Here is a 16197-nt window from a genome sequence, read left to right as displayed (position 1 = left end):
TCATATAGAAGATGGTGCTTGAATAGATCCTGTAAGAAAGGCAACAGTTCTATGAGGCTTAATTGAGGACAGAGGGCATACCATTTATTAACTGCCTACTGTGTGCAAGGCACAGCACTAAGCCTAGGGACACAAAATCAATCAACCAATTATGGCTAATTAAATTTTTCCAGGGTACTCCGCTAGGGATACAGTAACTAAAAATGAAACAATTTGCCCTCCGGAGAAAGTTACAAAAGGGAGAGAAATTCCGCCAGGCTCTTCCCACTGCACTAATTAGGTCTACAAATGTCTTAAGTCCTTCCCAGCTCGGATGCTCTCTGATGGCAGATGCTGGCAAGGACAGACCTCTGGCATCGTGAGACAGTGCCCACCATTCATGCCTATTATTTCCCTGAGAGGCCCCAGGCTCCAAGCTGCTGCTGCATGCATACATCTCTCTGTTTAGAGGCCAAAACTGGGCCAGAAACACCCATTGATGAGAGACTGACTCAAACTGCCACACATCAGACTCAGACTGGGCTCTAGGACACTCATGCCATCTGGGGGAAGTTCCTCCCGGCAGGTCTCGGTTTCTCCCAGGAGGACAGAATTAATGATTTCTTTGCTCCCTTTTCCAGTTGGAAATCTCTTAAATGTCCTTAACTCCTTTCTTGCAACGACCCCTTGATGTTACAGCAAAACTCTTCTTATCCCCATTTCAGGGAAGGTAACACTGAGACGCATTTCAAGTGTCTTGCTCATTTCAACACTCATTCAACAGGCATTAACTGAGGGACTGCTAGGTGACAGGTGCTGGGAATGAAAAGATTTTAAAAAATTAAAGAAAAGAAAGAAATAATCTCCACCTTCAAGGGACCTACCATCATTTCAAAACAAGAAAACATACATACATAAATAGAGCCCAATGTCACATGTCCAGGAAGTGACAGCGTTCACACCTGAACACAGGTCCTTCTTGCCTCCCCCATCAGTGATCTTAATGAAAGAACAACAATTAATTATGATGATAATGGTGGTGGTAACGATGATGATCATGATATGAAAGTCAAAGTGACAAAGTAGATGTGGAACCATCCTTGGATTCAGGGAGACCTGGGTTCAAGACCTGCCTTTTACACGTATTGTCTGTGTGATCTTACAGCCTTCAGTTGCTGAGAAGGTGGTGATCTGCGTGGGCGGAGGGAGTTTTCCACATCGGGACCTACTCTCTTTTTTATCCTCAGCATCAATATTTACACCATTTTAAGTTTTAGAAAATGCTTTACGTATTTCATTTGATTATTGTTAATAATCCCAGGAGGGAGGAGCTATGAATACGCCCATTTTACAGAAGCCAGGAAAGGTAAGGTATCTTGCCCTCCGCCACCCTACTATTCAGAGCACTAACTACTGGGTCACCTAAAGTAATCGCCTCATCCCCCCAACTCACCCCCTCAGTTGTAGACGTAAGTTCACACACATCTGTGGTTTCTAGGGGACAACTCTGATGCAAATGGGGAGTGGCCCTGGGGCAAAATCACCCTGCTTAGGTCTCTGGCATAGTCTAGGAGGTCTGAGAAGAGGTCAGAGGGGAAGAGGAAATGCATTCCAGGCATGGCAGATGGCCAGTGCAGAGATGGGGACTGGAGGGGGATGAGGAACAGAGAGAAGGCTATTTTGGCTGAATCTCGGAGGGAGCGGGGAGGTACTGTCCCACAGGGCTGGAGACATCTTTGTGAAGGCCAGGCCTGACCAGTCAGGACGTGCCGATGACAAGAATGATCATAGAATTCAATCCCAACAAGAGGTGATGATGACAAACGTGGTCCATAAGGACTGGCTGGTTCTGACCTTACACCGGGCCCATTTAAGTACTATTATTCAGTGCCGATAGATGGTCTGGGTCTGTGCCTTTCAAGGCATTACAGCTTCTTTGTGAATATGGTATTAGAACCTAAAAGGCATCGGGACATCCTGCACATCCCCAAATATTTATATAATAAATACTGATGCTTCAGATATATCTTTGTAACGAGGTTATAAACACATCCTGCACAATTAGGACGCCATAACAATTCATGGGCAGAGTCCCTGCTTCTCTCCAACATCTCACAGCCACCCCAGGCTCAGCCCAAACTCTGGGATTGGCCATTGGACACTCTCCTTCCTCTCTCCTCTTTCTCTCTCTCTCCACATATACATGTATATATACATATATGGATGCATTCGATTATTATATATGAGTGTACATGCACTCATATGTAAATATATACACATATGGATATATACAACATACACATGTGTATGCGCACACTGCATTATGTGACACACATATGTATTTATGTGTGTGCACATGCATGTGTGTGTGTGTGTGTGTGTGTGTGTGAGACTTGCGCAGAGTCACACAGCTAGTAAGTGTCTGAGGCCAGATTTGAACTTAAGATGAGTCTTCCTGAATCCAGGCCTGGCTCTCTCTGCACTGAATTACATGTGTCTGTCTGTATATATGTATTTAAATGTGTGTGCACATGCTATACATATGTACAGATGTGTACACACACACACACACACACACACACACACACACACACACACACACACACACACACACACACACACACACCCAGTGCAGGGATAGGTTCTAATATTACCCACCTTGACGATGGGTTTGCAAAATTCAGTCATCACAACAGATGAGGACTGGGACTCGCCCAGGGTATTAATAACAGTTGTTAACATTTGTGTGTGTCTGTGTGACCCTGGGTAAGCCCCACAACTTCCTGATGCTCTAGTCAAAGTCTCTCAGACTTTAACTTCTGGGGTTCTTCTCCTTTTCCGTGCCCTGTCCCACTTTTGGCAGGACCTGGGGAAGCCTATGGATTCTTCTAAGAACCATGTTTTTAAACGCATGATATAAAAGGAGAGGATTACAGAGGAAACCAATTCAAGGAAATACAGTTAGGAAAATCTTTTTCAAAGTAAATTCACACTTCCCGGGTTAAGAACCCTGATTAATGTATAGGGAAGGGAGTGAACTGCATTGGGAAATGGAGCTTCCTCACCCCAGAGGACCTATTCCAAGGAAATCACAGGTGCAGGCCCTGTCCCTATAGAGCACTTGAAAGTTTGCAAAATACTTTCCCTACAGCCTCCCATTTGCTTGAAACTATCCTGCTGAGGTGGGTACCGCAGGTATGATGAGCCCCAGAGGTTCAACAGCTTGCCCAGAGTCACTCAGTTAGGAAGTGTTATGGGTGGAATTCCATCTGAGATCTCTACTGACTCTGCTGAGGGAGACTTGGGCACGCTCACCAATTTCCCGCCTCCCCTCCCACCCCCAAACAACAAACTGACCAAAGACTTGCACCAGAATGAAATGGCTCCTGGCTCATTCCGCCTTTCACCTGGTCACATTCCTTCTACTTCCTGGTGGGCACCATGCCCTTCTGGCCCATCCCTCCACAGATCCCCTTCCATACATGTGAGTGCTCGTCCCTGTTCTTCCTGCTCCTGTCCAGGGTCCCAGTGTCCTTCTTGCACTCCCTTTGCCATGGCCCCAGAACCTCTCTCCTGAGCCCTCCTCTGCTCTGGTGAGGTCTACTGGGGCTGTTCAGGTTTCCATTCCCCTCTTGAAGGCGGCCTACATTTGCTCTGGGGTCAGAGATGCCCCAATGGGAACCTGTTTGGCGAGCAGTCGTTCCAAGTCTGTAAGCAGCTCTGCCCAGAGGTGGGGCCAAGCAGAACCAGGCTGTACCCTCAGTGCCCAGTCACACCCCACTGGCCTTAGGAAATCAGTCAGCGGTCCCATAGCACCTGCCCAGCTCCACCTATCTGGGCACACACCTAAGAGGTGAATGAGGGCCCCTTTCTAGGATGTTCTGGTCCCAAGTGAGGGGTGCAGGGGACGTACTCAGCTGTAACCCCAAGCAAGGACTATGAGCCCCTCTAGGGGAATCCATGGGAGCAATTCTCCTCACCCCAAACAAGAATTTATTGTGAGATTAGCACAGTACCTGGAACACATTAGGCACTTAATGTTTATTAAGGGCCTACTATGTACTAGACACTGGCGCATCAAGCACACAATGAAACAGTCTTTGTGTTTAATGATCTTACATTCTATTTTGAGAGGGATGGAGGCAACATGTACAAACACAAAAGATACTAAAACAAAACAAAGTAACTGGGGGGCAGGCTCTAGCAACTGGGGACATCCAGAAAGGCTTCACATAAAAGGTGGCCCCAGATCTGAGCTCAGAAAGGAAGCCAGGGATTCTTGACAGGGAGAGGTGAGGAGGGAGGGCCTTTCAGGCATGGGAAACAGGGAAAAGGTACAACATTGGCTGGGCAGGGCCAAAGAAACAGCCAGGGACTTGGGGGGCAGACCTGGACTGTAATCCTGGGGCTGGGTGAACATGGGAGAGTCTGGGTCTCCCTGTAAATGAGGAAGGGGATATGAATTCCAGTCCTGATCCCCCATAACAAGCTGGAATCTCTCTGGGCCTCAATTGCCTTGTCTGTAATAAAATGGGGTGGGAACTGATGACAATCCTTAATCCCTTTCTGTCCTTTGGCAATTCTGTCAAATTTCTGGTACTTTGGGGGTGAAGGCAGTCCTTTCCCCTCGTCTCTGTGCCCCCTCCTCCAGGGAGTCACCTCCTTCAGGCCTTCAAACATTCCTAGGATGACATCTATGACTCCACTGCATTTTGCTAACTCAAGCCCCCAAATGAAAGGGAGGCTCTTAAATATAGGTGGAAAATCCCCAGAGCTGGAAAGGTAACTTAGGGATCATGTCATCTAACCTTGTTTTCCAGAGGACCAGAGAAGACATATGACTTAGCTAAGGTCACACAGACCTGAAAAATCTAGCTTTCCCAGGATTTGAAGCTGGGTCCACTGATTCAAATCCTAGCACATTGTACTGAGTCAAGGAAAATTAATTTGGGGCACACACACACACACACACCAAAAAATGTGCCTCCTTTATAAATGAGGACAAAACAATCCTCCAGTGAACAAAGAATCACAGAATTTCATCAGCCACCTATAATAAAAATAATAATTTATCTGGCACCTATAATACATTAGGCACTGTGCCAACTGTTTTACAATCATCTCATTTGATCCTTGCAACAACCCTGGGAGGTGTGTGCTTTATTATCACCCCCACTTTACAGATGAGGAAACTGGGGCAAACAGAGGCTACCTTTTTGTCCAGGGTCACACAACTAGTAGGGACTGAGTCTGAATTTGAGCTCATGTCTTCATGACTCCAGGCACTGTGACTGTCTATTGACACCAGTTGCCAATAATAATTATTAACATTTTTATGGCACTATAAGGTTTGCAAAGAATTATCTCAATTGGTCCCAGTGAGGTGGGGTGGTGTTACCCCCATTTTATCTGAGGGCAGAAAGAGGTTATACCATTTGCTCAGATGTCTCACAATCAGTATCTGAGGAAAGATTTGGACCATCTTGCTGATTCTGAGACCAGCAGAGTATACCTTTTAGCTACAATGATCTCACCCCAAAATGGAAAAGTTCTCCTAACATATGTGGGATAAGCCACCATCATTTTTAGATCCATAGTGAACGGGTCCTCTCCCCACTGCACTCTGGGAGAGATCTAATTGTTGACAAGTCTTCCCCAACACAAAACCAACATCTGTCTCTTAATTCTTCCCTCATTGGTCCTGGTTCTGCTCTCTGGGGCCAACATGGCTCTGCCATGAGAGTCCTTCAAATACTTGAACCCACCTATCATATCCCCATTGCTAGGCAAAATATGGCCAGTTCCTTCCCTCATATGCCACACACTCCAGGCCCTTCACCAACCTGACCCCATAAACATTTTCTAAATAACCAACATCCTTCCCAAAATATGGTACTGGGTTCAGATCCCAGGTCTGGTATGTGTGACCTTCTTGGGCCATAGCTTCCAATTCTGAAAAATGGTGGGGCTGAACTATTTGGCCTCTGAAGTTCCTTTCATCTTGCAAACCTGTGATCTTTTATCTTTATCCAAGGCACTAATAATTATATTAGACAAATAAGGGCTGAGCACAGATCCCTGAGGCATTTCACTATAGACCTCCTTCCCAAATGACATGGACCCATCATCAGCGATTACTCTGTGGGTCTAATCATTCCACCAGCCAGGAGTAAATCTATGAACTGTTGTCTAGCTCACTTCTCTCCATATATTCCATGAGGTTAGCAGGAGATCTTGTATTGAGCACTTGGCTGGAAATATAGGTGAATGTAGCTGGGTAACTGGCAAAAAAGGGAATCTGGTTTCTCTGACATGACCCATGTTCCATTAGGAGACCTATGCTGGCTCTCTGTGACCATCCCTTCCTTTCCCAGGCATTCATGGGACAGCTCCACACTTCCAACTTCTGGAATTACCTTAGAGTTCAAACCAAGCTCCTTGGTTTTTGAAAACTGGTTGCCCTTTATAAGCCCTGAATTATCTCTCCTATTCTTTATTATCTTTCAAATATCGCTGATAGTGGTTCAAGAACCATATCAGTTCGTTCTTTCAGTACCTGAGGAGGACATTCACCTGGGCCAGGTGACTTGAATTGGTCCAGGGCAGCCAGGTGTTTTCTCTCTCTTTAATTTTTGGGGGGGGGTAGGGAGTAGTGGTGGTATCAACTCCCTAATTAGTAGCTTTGTTCTGAACTTTACTAGTCCAAAGGGGATTCTTTCTGGCAGAGAAACCTAAAGCAAAATCACCATTGGGCAGCTCTGTCTTCTCTCTGTGGTCAGTTTGGTTTTATCCATCAAACAAGCATTTATTAAGCCTGGCCTACAGTAGGTGTTATATGGAAGACAGAAATCAAACTCTCCCTGCCCTCCAGGGGTTTACAATTTTTTTCTGAGAAGATGCTATGGACATAACCAAGAGGTAGAGCCTCCAGTACCACCCACAACAACAGTGTTCTCCATTCTCTATGATCCTATTCCTTCCCCTCTGAAGAGTTAATCCTTTCCTTCGCCTCTCCCCCTCTTCAATAGCTTTGTTGTCCTTAGCTTTCTCTGAGGACCATCTCCAGTCATCCTGATCTGTATCTGGTCACTGGACCCAGCTGGCTCCAGAGGAGACAGTGAGGCTGATGACTTTGCACAGCCTTGCCTCACTGTAACCCAGTTTATTTGCATGTCATGGCACCACCTCCCTGATGTCATGGTCCTCTTTGAGAGTGAAGGGCAAATAGCGGCAACTGCTTTAGGTCTCCCTATTTCTTTATTGACCCTATTTTTATTGGATCATGGCACACGTTTGTATTCACTCTGCTATCTGCCCTTGCTTACCTTCTCAAAAACAACATCACAAAGTTGGTTGGTGAATGGCTGGTGCATCCACACCTATCACTGTCCCTCCTCTTTCAGGCTGTTTCTCTGCATCTTAGGGATTTCCCTTTTGAGCACCTCCCCTCTAGAATGTGAGGACACTGGATACTATCTACCCCTCCTCTGAATCCCCTGCCACACTAAGGGTCATCATGACAAGGACTGAATACTCCTAGGACTTAGGGTGCCCAGCAAACAAGAGGAGCCCTGGTCACTGCATGGGTTTCCTCTCCTCTGCCACAAATGAATATGGGATAGTCACCCCTGTACCATCCCCAAGGTCCCTCTCTGATGTCCCACTGGGTTATGGAGGTGACTCTTCCCAGGGTCCAGAAGTCTGGAGAGAGAGTACAGTAGCTCCAAGAAGGGCCACCAAGTCAGGCATCTAACACAGGCTGGATGCTGGCTGCCACCTGAGGGTCAGTCTGGCCAAATTCTGAGAGCCACATCTCCAGGTTGGCCAAAGTATGCCAAGTCTCCTCTCAAAGGCTGTTTCCTAAGTCTGCATCAGTGGAATGGGGAGTAGTCTGAATAAATCGCAGGCTCTTGAAATACTGAGTAATCAGGACCAACGAGAAGGCTTTTGCATCTAGGAGGAATTCAGAGAATACTACCACAGCATAAGCTCCAGGAGCTAGAACTCCAAAGGACCTCAGAGGCTACTCTGCACTCCCTCCCATTTTACAGATGAGGAAACTGAGACCCAGGGTGGTGAAGGGACCTGCCTAAAGTTATAAGATGATAGGCTTCTGATGCTATCTAACCCCACCCCCCTCCCCATTTTACAGATAAGGATATTGAGAGCCAAGGTGGTGAAGGGACCTGCTTAAAGTTATAAGAGGATAGATCTGTAGCTGGAAGGGACCTCTGAGGCCATCTAAACCAACTCCCACGCCCCTATTTTACAGATGAGGAAACTGAGGACTATGGAAGGGAAGATGACATGCTCAGGGTTACCCATGTAGTAAATGTCAGAGAGAGGATTTGAACCCAGAGTCTCCGATGTGAAAACATGGGTTCTTTCCGGTGTTATTTCCCCCCAACAATCCCAGTGAGGTTTTCATCAATATATTAACAAGCATTTATTAAGTATGTCAGCTAAGGCTGGGTATATTAATACAAGCAGATATAAAGCCAGTCCCTGCCTTCTTGTATCTCATTATCTCCAATTTACAGAGGAGTAGACTAAGAACCAAAGAGACTGGATGACTCCCCACAAGCCACCGAGCCTCTAAGTCTGGAGGCCAGAGTCTTGCTCTGCCCTGGTTGGTGAGTGACCTTGGACAAGTCAGCCTCTCTGTGGAAAGCTTCTGCTTCCACTTTGGTGAAATGAGGGGGTTGGGCTTGACTACTTTCATGGTGTCTTCCAGCTCTGACATTCTAGGGTGCTTTAAATGCTAGGCTACAATGATTAAGTGTGAAGAGCTGGAATTTGAACCCAGAGCCACTGACATTACTGTTTGCTGCATTTTCTACTCCAGGAAGCTGCCTCTGTGATGGAATGCCTGGGGAGGGCAGGGAGGGGGTGGCTCTGGTCAACACAGGAGGTGGGGAGAGAGAGAGAGAAAGAGAGAGAGGGGGGAAGGGACACAGGGAGGAGAGAGAGGAGAGGAAGAGATGGAGAGAGGGAGAGTAAGAGGGATGGGCAGAGAGAGAGAAGGATGTAGGGAGGGGGAGAAAGGGAGGGAAGGGAGGAGAGGGAAAGAGAGAAGGAGAAAGAGGGAAGCAAGGAGGGGGGATGGAAGGAGAAAAGAGGGAAGAGAGAAACAGACAAAGAAGGGGGAGAGAGAGAGAGGAAAGGAGAAGGGGAGAAAGTGGGAGAGGAAAGCAGAGGGAGAGAGGGCTTTGGCCGCACACTATAACCCAAGGCAAGTTACTTAACCTCTTGTCTGCCTCAGTCTCCTTAAATGAAAGATGAGGGTAATAATAGCACCCACCTCCCAAGGTTGTTAGGTGCTCAATAAATGCTTGTTTCTCCCTTTCCCAGTGTGCTATAGTGAACAGAGTGCTGGGATTTTCAGTTCGAGGTTCAAATTGCAGCTCTGCAACCGACTACCTGTGTGGCTACAGCTAAGTGCAGCAACCTCTGAGAACTTCCATATCCTCATCAGTAAAATGAAGACGGGAGAGGGCTAGATGCCCTAAATGCCCCTTCCTGATTTCAAGTCCCCCAGCAACTAATAGTCAGGGAGCCAAGGCAGGTGACCTTCGATAGGACAGAGGCAGCAGCTGCTGCCAGTGATCGGCAGGACACCAGCCTCTCCTCCTCTGAACCCCAATGTAAACAACAGATAAAAAAGCAGGAAGAGCCAGGATCAGCCAGGAGAGCTGAGGGTTATGAGAGATGGGCCTGTCAGGCTGCGCCTGCAAAGACTGTTTGTTTGGAAAGGAGAAAGAGCCTGTGATCGCCAACCAAGATCTCTGGGTGATACACAGCGGGTGTTTCTGGAGGTCTGTTTGTTCCTGGATGGCTTTTCTTGTGTGAGTGGAAACAATGCTGCCTATAAAGACCCATAAAGAATGGACTTCAAGTCCCGGGGACCCTGAGCAAAGCACTGACTCCCATTATCGCCATCTGCTAAAGGGGGACCATTATAGTGTCCTGGCATCTCAGGGTTGGTGGAAGGAAAAGATTCTGCAGAGCTTAAATGTGAGTGATTGGGAAGGTGGATCTGTCCCTGCGGAGGCCTTGTGTTGGACTATGTGTGTGTTTGAACTGCCCAAAGTCTGGGCTCAGAAACAGATCAAATGTCTGTACAAGAAGAAAGAGAAAGGAATATGCATTTATTAAACACCTACTATATGCCAGGCACTATGCTAAGTGCTTTACAAATATCTTATTTGATCCTCACAACAACCCTGGAACATAGGTGCTGGTAAGATCCCCATTTTACAGATGAGGAAACTGAAGCAAAAAGGTTAAGTGACTTGTCCAGGGTCACACAGCTAATAAGTGTCTGAGGCTGGATCTGAACTCAGGTCTTCCTGACTCCAGACTCAGCACTCTATCCACTATACCACCTACCTGCACAGTGACGATTCTAAGTCCTGAGGTCAGATATGGAAGGGACCTTCAAGACCGTCTGGTCTAGTCCACACTGGGACAAGAACACCTTAAAAAACATGCATGAACTTGTCTCCCCCATTAGGCCGTAAGGTCCTTAAGAGTGTGTTGTCTCACTCTTTGTATTTTTAGCCCCAGTGCCCAGCACTGGCATACAGCAGGTGCCAAATAAATGCTTGTCTCACTGACCACTGACAAGGAGTCATCATTCAGAAATGGGGAACTCACTATGTCCCAAGGTGGCCTGTTCCATTTATAGGCAGCTCTCTTCAGAAAGATTTTCCTTATGTGGAGCCTAAATCTGCTTCAATTTAACTTCTATCCAACGCTATTCATCCTGCCCTAGTAACTCCTTCACCTCATAGCTCTTCAAATGCTTAAAGCTAGCTATCTTGTTACCCCTTCAATAGTCCATTAATCACCTGCTGTATGGCATAGACAAAGTCTGTCACCATTCTGGACATCCACGCCCTTGACAACTTTCTGTTTGCCTAGGTGAGCCTGTACCAGCGATTGAGGACCTGGGCAGTCAGTAACCAGAGGACCCCGACACCCAACAGAAGTCACAACAATACGCTACCTTCTCAGGGAAGACCCAGCCTGGGAATCTGGACACGTCATTCCTATTTGCTTAGTGACCCTGTGTCGATTTTTCCCCTAAACTCTGCACCTGACCCCCATATTTCCTTAAGTGTTGAATGGAGACAATACTGATATACCTGCTATCTTTCATGTATTTAAGTACTTCTGACTTTTAAAAATATTTTCACATAGATTATCTATTTGATTTTCCCTGTGCTCCATGAAATAGCTGTTGTCCCCATTTGGTAGAAAAGGAAACTGAGGTCTAGTCTGGGTTCCTAAGTGACCTAAGGTCGCTCTGCTGGTCAGTGAAAGAGCTGGGTCTAGAATCCAGTAGAAAGTTCTGTGTTCTTTCCACCAGACCAGGGCTTCTTAAGCTTTTTCCACTTGTGACCCCTTTTCACATTTGGGCAGTCTGTTGGCATTGCATGGCCTGAGGGCAGGCACAGGGCAAATTGTGCATGCTTTATGTTCAGAATCAAGGCTGTGGTAAAGCTGTAGGATGTAACACTGGTAAGCACTGCCAGAAACACCTCGGATTCATTCCACATTTGATTTTTAACTAATTTTTGGTCGTTGTATGTTCAGAAACCTTTTCTGTTGCCAGATTTTTCATATCCCCATATGGGGTCACAACCCATAGTTTAAGAATCACTGCGCTAGACCACAATTTCCCCTTCCCATCTCCCTGGAAAGGGTGGGGAAAATGATGGGATTCCCTGACTCCCTCTCTACTTGTGAACAGAAAGGAACCCAACCCCCAGAGATCCCCCTGCAACAGGCACTGTAGATACAAGGCAATGTATTATCACCACCACACAAAGCATTTCTTATAGGAAGGAGATAAAGATGTAAGTTATAAGGCCAGTCTCTAACAGCCAGCTAGAAATAGAAACAGCCAGAGTTCAGATGAAGCCACTCACCCTCCCCAAAGGTCCACAAAGGAGGGTGCAGTGAGGACTGCCTCTCCATTACGTAATCTTGGGTCCTCAATCCCCTAGACCCTCATGGGCTATAAAGAACACGAAAAGGGAATGTTGACCAAAGGCTGAGAGAATTGGGTTTGAAATATCTCCGGGTGCCTTTCTGTGGCTTGGCCAGAATAGAAGAGAAAGGGAAGGAGAGGGGCTGAGTGGCCCACCGGACAGAATGTAGTACTTCATTCAGAAAGATCTGAGTTTGAATTCCACCAGTAAGAGTAAATAGGTGGAGGTCTGTAGGCTAGTCACAATCTGAGTTTCATTTTCTACAAAGGAAGATGGAGAACCCCACCCACCTCAAAGAGCTGATATGAAGATCAAATTAGATAAGTCTAGTAAATGTTTTTTAGACAAGTCCCAGGCTTTCTCCACACTCCAGGTAAAGTCTTAAGACTCTAACAGGTAGTGACAGTACCTCAATACCAAAGAAATCAGTGAAGTAGATTAGGTGATTACAGTGGGCCACTTGACCTGAGTACAAATCTAACCTCAGACACTTACTAGCTGTGTGACCCTGGGCAAGTCACTTGACCCTGTTTGCCTCAGTTTCCTCATTTGTAAAATGATCTGGAGAAGAAAATGGCAAACCACTCCAGCATCTTTGCCAAGAAAATCCCAAATGGGGTCACAGGGTCAGACATGACTGAAGAGACTGAATAAAAATGTGCCAGGAATTTTCCTAATCTGTGGGATTACAAAGAATTGCAAAAATAAAAATAATCTCTTACCTCGTGGAGCGGATGGGGAGAGAGGAGGGGGGAAAAGCAGGTAAACAACCAGATACATACAAGATCTATCCAGAAAGGAAAAACCTTCAGAGAGAAGGTGGAATTTGAGATCTGTGAAGAAGTAAGCCAGGAAAGTTAAAAAGCAAAGGTGAGGAAGGTCAACTATTCCAGGTTAAGGAGAAGGACCTGGCTATCGCAGCTGAATCCCAAGGAGAAATAATGACTGGAAAAGCAGGAAGAGGCCGCGATAGGAAGAGCTCTGAATGCCAAATAAAGACGTTGGATTCTGGAGCTCACCCAAAAGATCTGTGATTTAGACAGAAATGGCTCTGGGCCTCATTTTCCTAATCTATAAAAAAGGGAAAAAATCATATCATCTACTTCACCGGATAATAAACGTAGGAAGGGGGACGGAAACGGCAGCAATTTGCATGGGAAAGTATTGAGTACTTTGCCAATGCAGGGTGGTGGGATGGCTATTTGAAGGATCTGGACACAAGGTTCCCCCTCTCCAAGACTCGGAGAAGCTCTGCTGGAGGTCAGGATAGGTCTAGCTCCCCATCTCCACCCGCTCTTATGGGAGAGGCGGTCTCTCCAAGTCTTTCAGTTCATTTCGGTAACAGATTAACTCTCCCCAGCCCATCGCCGGGACTCAGCCCAGCCGAGAAGGAAGTCCTTCCACAAGTCTCATCTCCGCCCACCCCGATCCGGCCCCCAGAAAATGAACAAAGTAGGTGCAGGGAAGGGGCGCAAGAGCCAAGGAGGTGCATCCAAATCCAAAGCCAGGTGGCAGGGGCCAGGCCTCCCCTAGAGGAGGCACCTATGGGCCGGCCAGGACCAAGGCACAATCCTGGGGAGGAGAGTAGAAAGGCAGCCTGGGGGAGAGGGGGAGACTAGCTCCTAGGATCTCCCTGGTCCTGCCGCTTTCTCCAAGGCAGAGCACCTTCCCTTCCCGTGGGTTCCCCACCGTCCTGCTCAGACCCTGCGCGCGCCATCTTCTGGGGTCCCCAGAGTCGATTTCCCTCCTCAAGCCCCCTCCCAGGCGTGCCCCGCTGCCGCAGCGCCCCTCTCCTAAAAGGGGCAAGAAAAAAAGTCCTGAAAAAGTTGTTAAAGAATAAAAAGGGAGCTTCGGAAGCAGTGCCGGGCCGGCTGCCCCATGCCCAGCCCCGCCGCGCCTCTCACCTGCGCCCCGGCGCAGCCCCCGGGGAAGCGGAACGTCCAGCGCCGAGCGGCTCCAGTGGCGTCCGGTCCGGTCCAGTCCTGGCAGCGCCGCCCGGCCCTCCCCTCCCCCGCTCTGCTCTGCTCTCCCCTCCCCTCCCCTCCCCTCCCACTTCCTGTCCGCCCGCCCGGGATCGCGGGGCTGGGGCTGTCCGAGGGCTGCAGGAGTGGCCGGCGGCAGGGCCAGGGAATCGCTTGTGGCCGGCGGGACGGGGCTGGCCCGGCAGCCGGGAGTCCGCCAAGCCTGGGCCGGGCGGGCCCGGGGGCAGAGAGGAGGGGGCGGAGCCGGCGCGGCCGCACCTGCCTACCTGGCGGCGGGGCGGGGCGGGGCTCACCTGTCTTGGCCCGGGAGGGGGAGCTGTCAGCCCAGACCGCAAGCGGAGGCAGCGAAAGGGCAGGCCGAGGTCCAAAGGCCCGGAGCGCTGCGTCAGCGCCCCGCCTCCCGGCTTACCTGCTGCGCCAGGTAGCGACGAGTCCGCGTGACTGCGGACCTCCGGGCCACCTCCTGGGGCAAAGTCCGCAGCCGGAGACCGCGGCTCACGCACCGCACGCGCTAGCTCGGCCCTTCTCTCCGCCCAGCGAGCCCCCTCCCCTTTCCTCCCCCGGAATTAGGAGGCGCCCGGATTGGTCGTTTCGTGGGGCCCCCTCAGCTCTCCAGCTCGGTTTAGGTGCCTCCAGTCTGTCTTCTACAAAGTCGTGGGAAACTTCCGAGGACGCGTTAAGAATGAGTGTGTGTGTGTGTGTGTGTGTGTGTCTGTGTCTGTGTCTGTGTCTGTGTCTGTCTGTCTGTCTGTCTGCAAGAATCCATGTCTGAGTGTGCCTTGTTGATTTGAATGTGTTTACACCCATGTAAACATGCCAGGGTCAATGCATGTAGATCTAAATGTGTATACAGATTTGTGTTCGCATCTCTGCACGGGAATTCACATGCATGCCTGGGTGCCTTATGCAAAGGTGGCTTATGCATATGTTCTTCCTTGCATGCCTAAGTTTGCCAGTTTTGTGTGTGTTTACGTGTGTATACTTGCCTGGTTCATATGTGCATGTGTATGCATGCCTGCATATGTGTATCTCTTCCAACTTACCCCTTTCTATATCCTTGCACATGTCTGGCTAAGTTTACATATGGACATTTCTGCACTGTACCTTTTTCTCTGTAGGACCCATTGTATTGAACCTAGACCAGGGATTCTTAATTTTTTCTGTGTCCTGGACTCCTTTGGCAGTCTGAGAAAGCCTATGGACCCCTTCCCAGAAGTTTTTAAATGCATATAACTAAATACATAAGGTTGCCAAGAAAACCAATTGAATTGAAATAGTTAATAAAACATATTTTTAAAAAAATAAGTTTTCAGAGGAAGGTTAAGTAAGAACCACTAACTTAGTAGGTCCTCAATAAAAGTCTATGGTTGTTGTCTTTCAATGCGAATCTGTGATTTCCTTTCCTCTCATCTGCTCTCTCTTCCACCCCCTCCCCCCAACCCAGTTCTTATCAATCCTTCCCCAAGTTTCCTAACCTTCTCTGAACATCTCTGATAGCTGTGCATTTCTCTGAGCCCCTCTCTGTATCCAAAGCTTCCTTCCCCCATCTCTCCATGTTGTGGACCAGTAGGGTCTTTCTGGTTATTTTTTCCATGTGATGGAAATTTAATCTTTTTCTCTCCCCTTAAACGTTCCCTAGGCTATGAAATTAGCAGTCCCTGTAATTTTAACAAGTTCACTAGTCCATGTTCCTTCATGAAATATGGTGCCAAGAATTGGGGACCCTGTTCTAAATGCTAGGGCAGAAAACACTGGATTGGTTTCTTTTATTGAGACTTGTGATTTCCTTATTGGAAGGAGCTCCTGGGGGAGGGAATTCAATCTGCCAAAGCAAATTAGATCCTCTTAAAGAGCTGCCTTGGGAGTGGGGTCTGGTCACTGAGGGCTGAAGGGATTGACCAAGGTCACACAGCTAGTCTGCCTCAGAGGTGGGACTGGAATCCAGGTTGTCCTGACTCTGCTGCTGCTGGCTAGGTCCTCTGCACCATATCTCCCAGAACTGTGGACACCTTCACCCTTCAATTCATGCAATCAGGGGCCATGTTAGCTTTGAGGAGGAGGCTTCATATTTAGGATCCTAGATTTATAGCTGGAAAGGACCCTAAAGGTTACAGAGTTCAACTCTTTCAGTCTATCAATAAATAAGCATTTGTAAAGTCCCTACTATGTGCTGGGTGCTGTGCTAAGCTCTGGTCATTGATAAACATTTATTAAGCACCTACTAGGTGCCAAGTACTAAG

General features: G+C 48.0%; 1 protein-coding gene across 1 annotated transcript in view; it reads right to left on the bottom strand.

The window, feature by feature from the left end:
• ARHGEF16 (Rho guanine nucleotide exchange factor 16) overlaps positions 1 to 13982 on the bottom strand; it is a 72225-nt gene extending 58243 nt beyond the window's left edge. The window contains exon 1 of the mRNA XM_072608638.1: positions 13880 to 13982. The gene's annotated coding sequence lies outside the window, so the exon portion shown is untranslated. The remainder of the gene's footprint in view (positions 1 to 13879) is intronic.
• Between the last annotated feature and the right edge of the window lie 2215 nt (positions 13983 to 16197).

This window comes from Notamacropus eugenii, chromosome 5 (genome assembly GCF_028372415.1).
Source record: "Notamacropus eugenii isolate mMacEug1 chromosome 5, mMacEug1.pri_v2, whole genome shotgun sequence".
Classification (NCBI taxonomy): Eukaryota; Metazoa; Chordata; class Mammalia; order Diprotodontia; family Macropodidae; genus Notamacropus; species Notamacropus eugenii.
The sequence above is the reverse complement of the archived record's forward strand: the minus strand, read 5'-3'. Positions and strand labels throughout refer to the sequence as shown.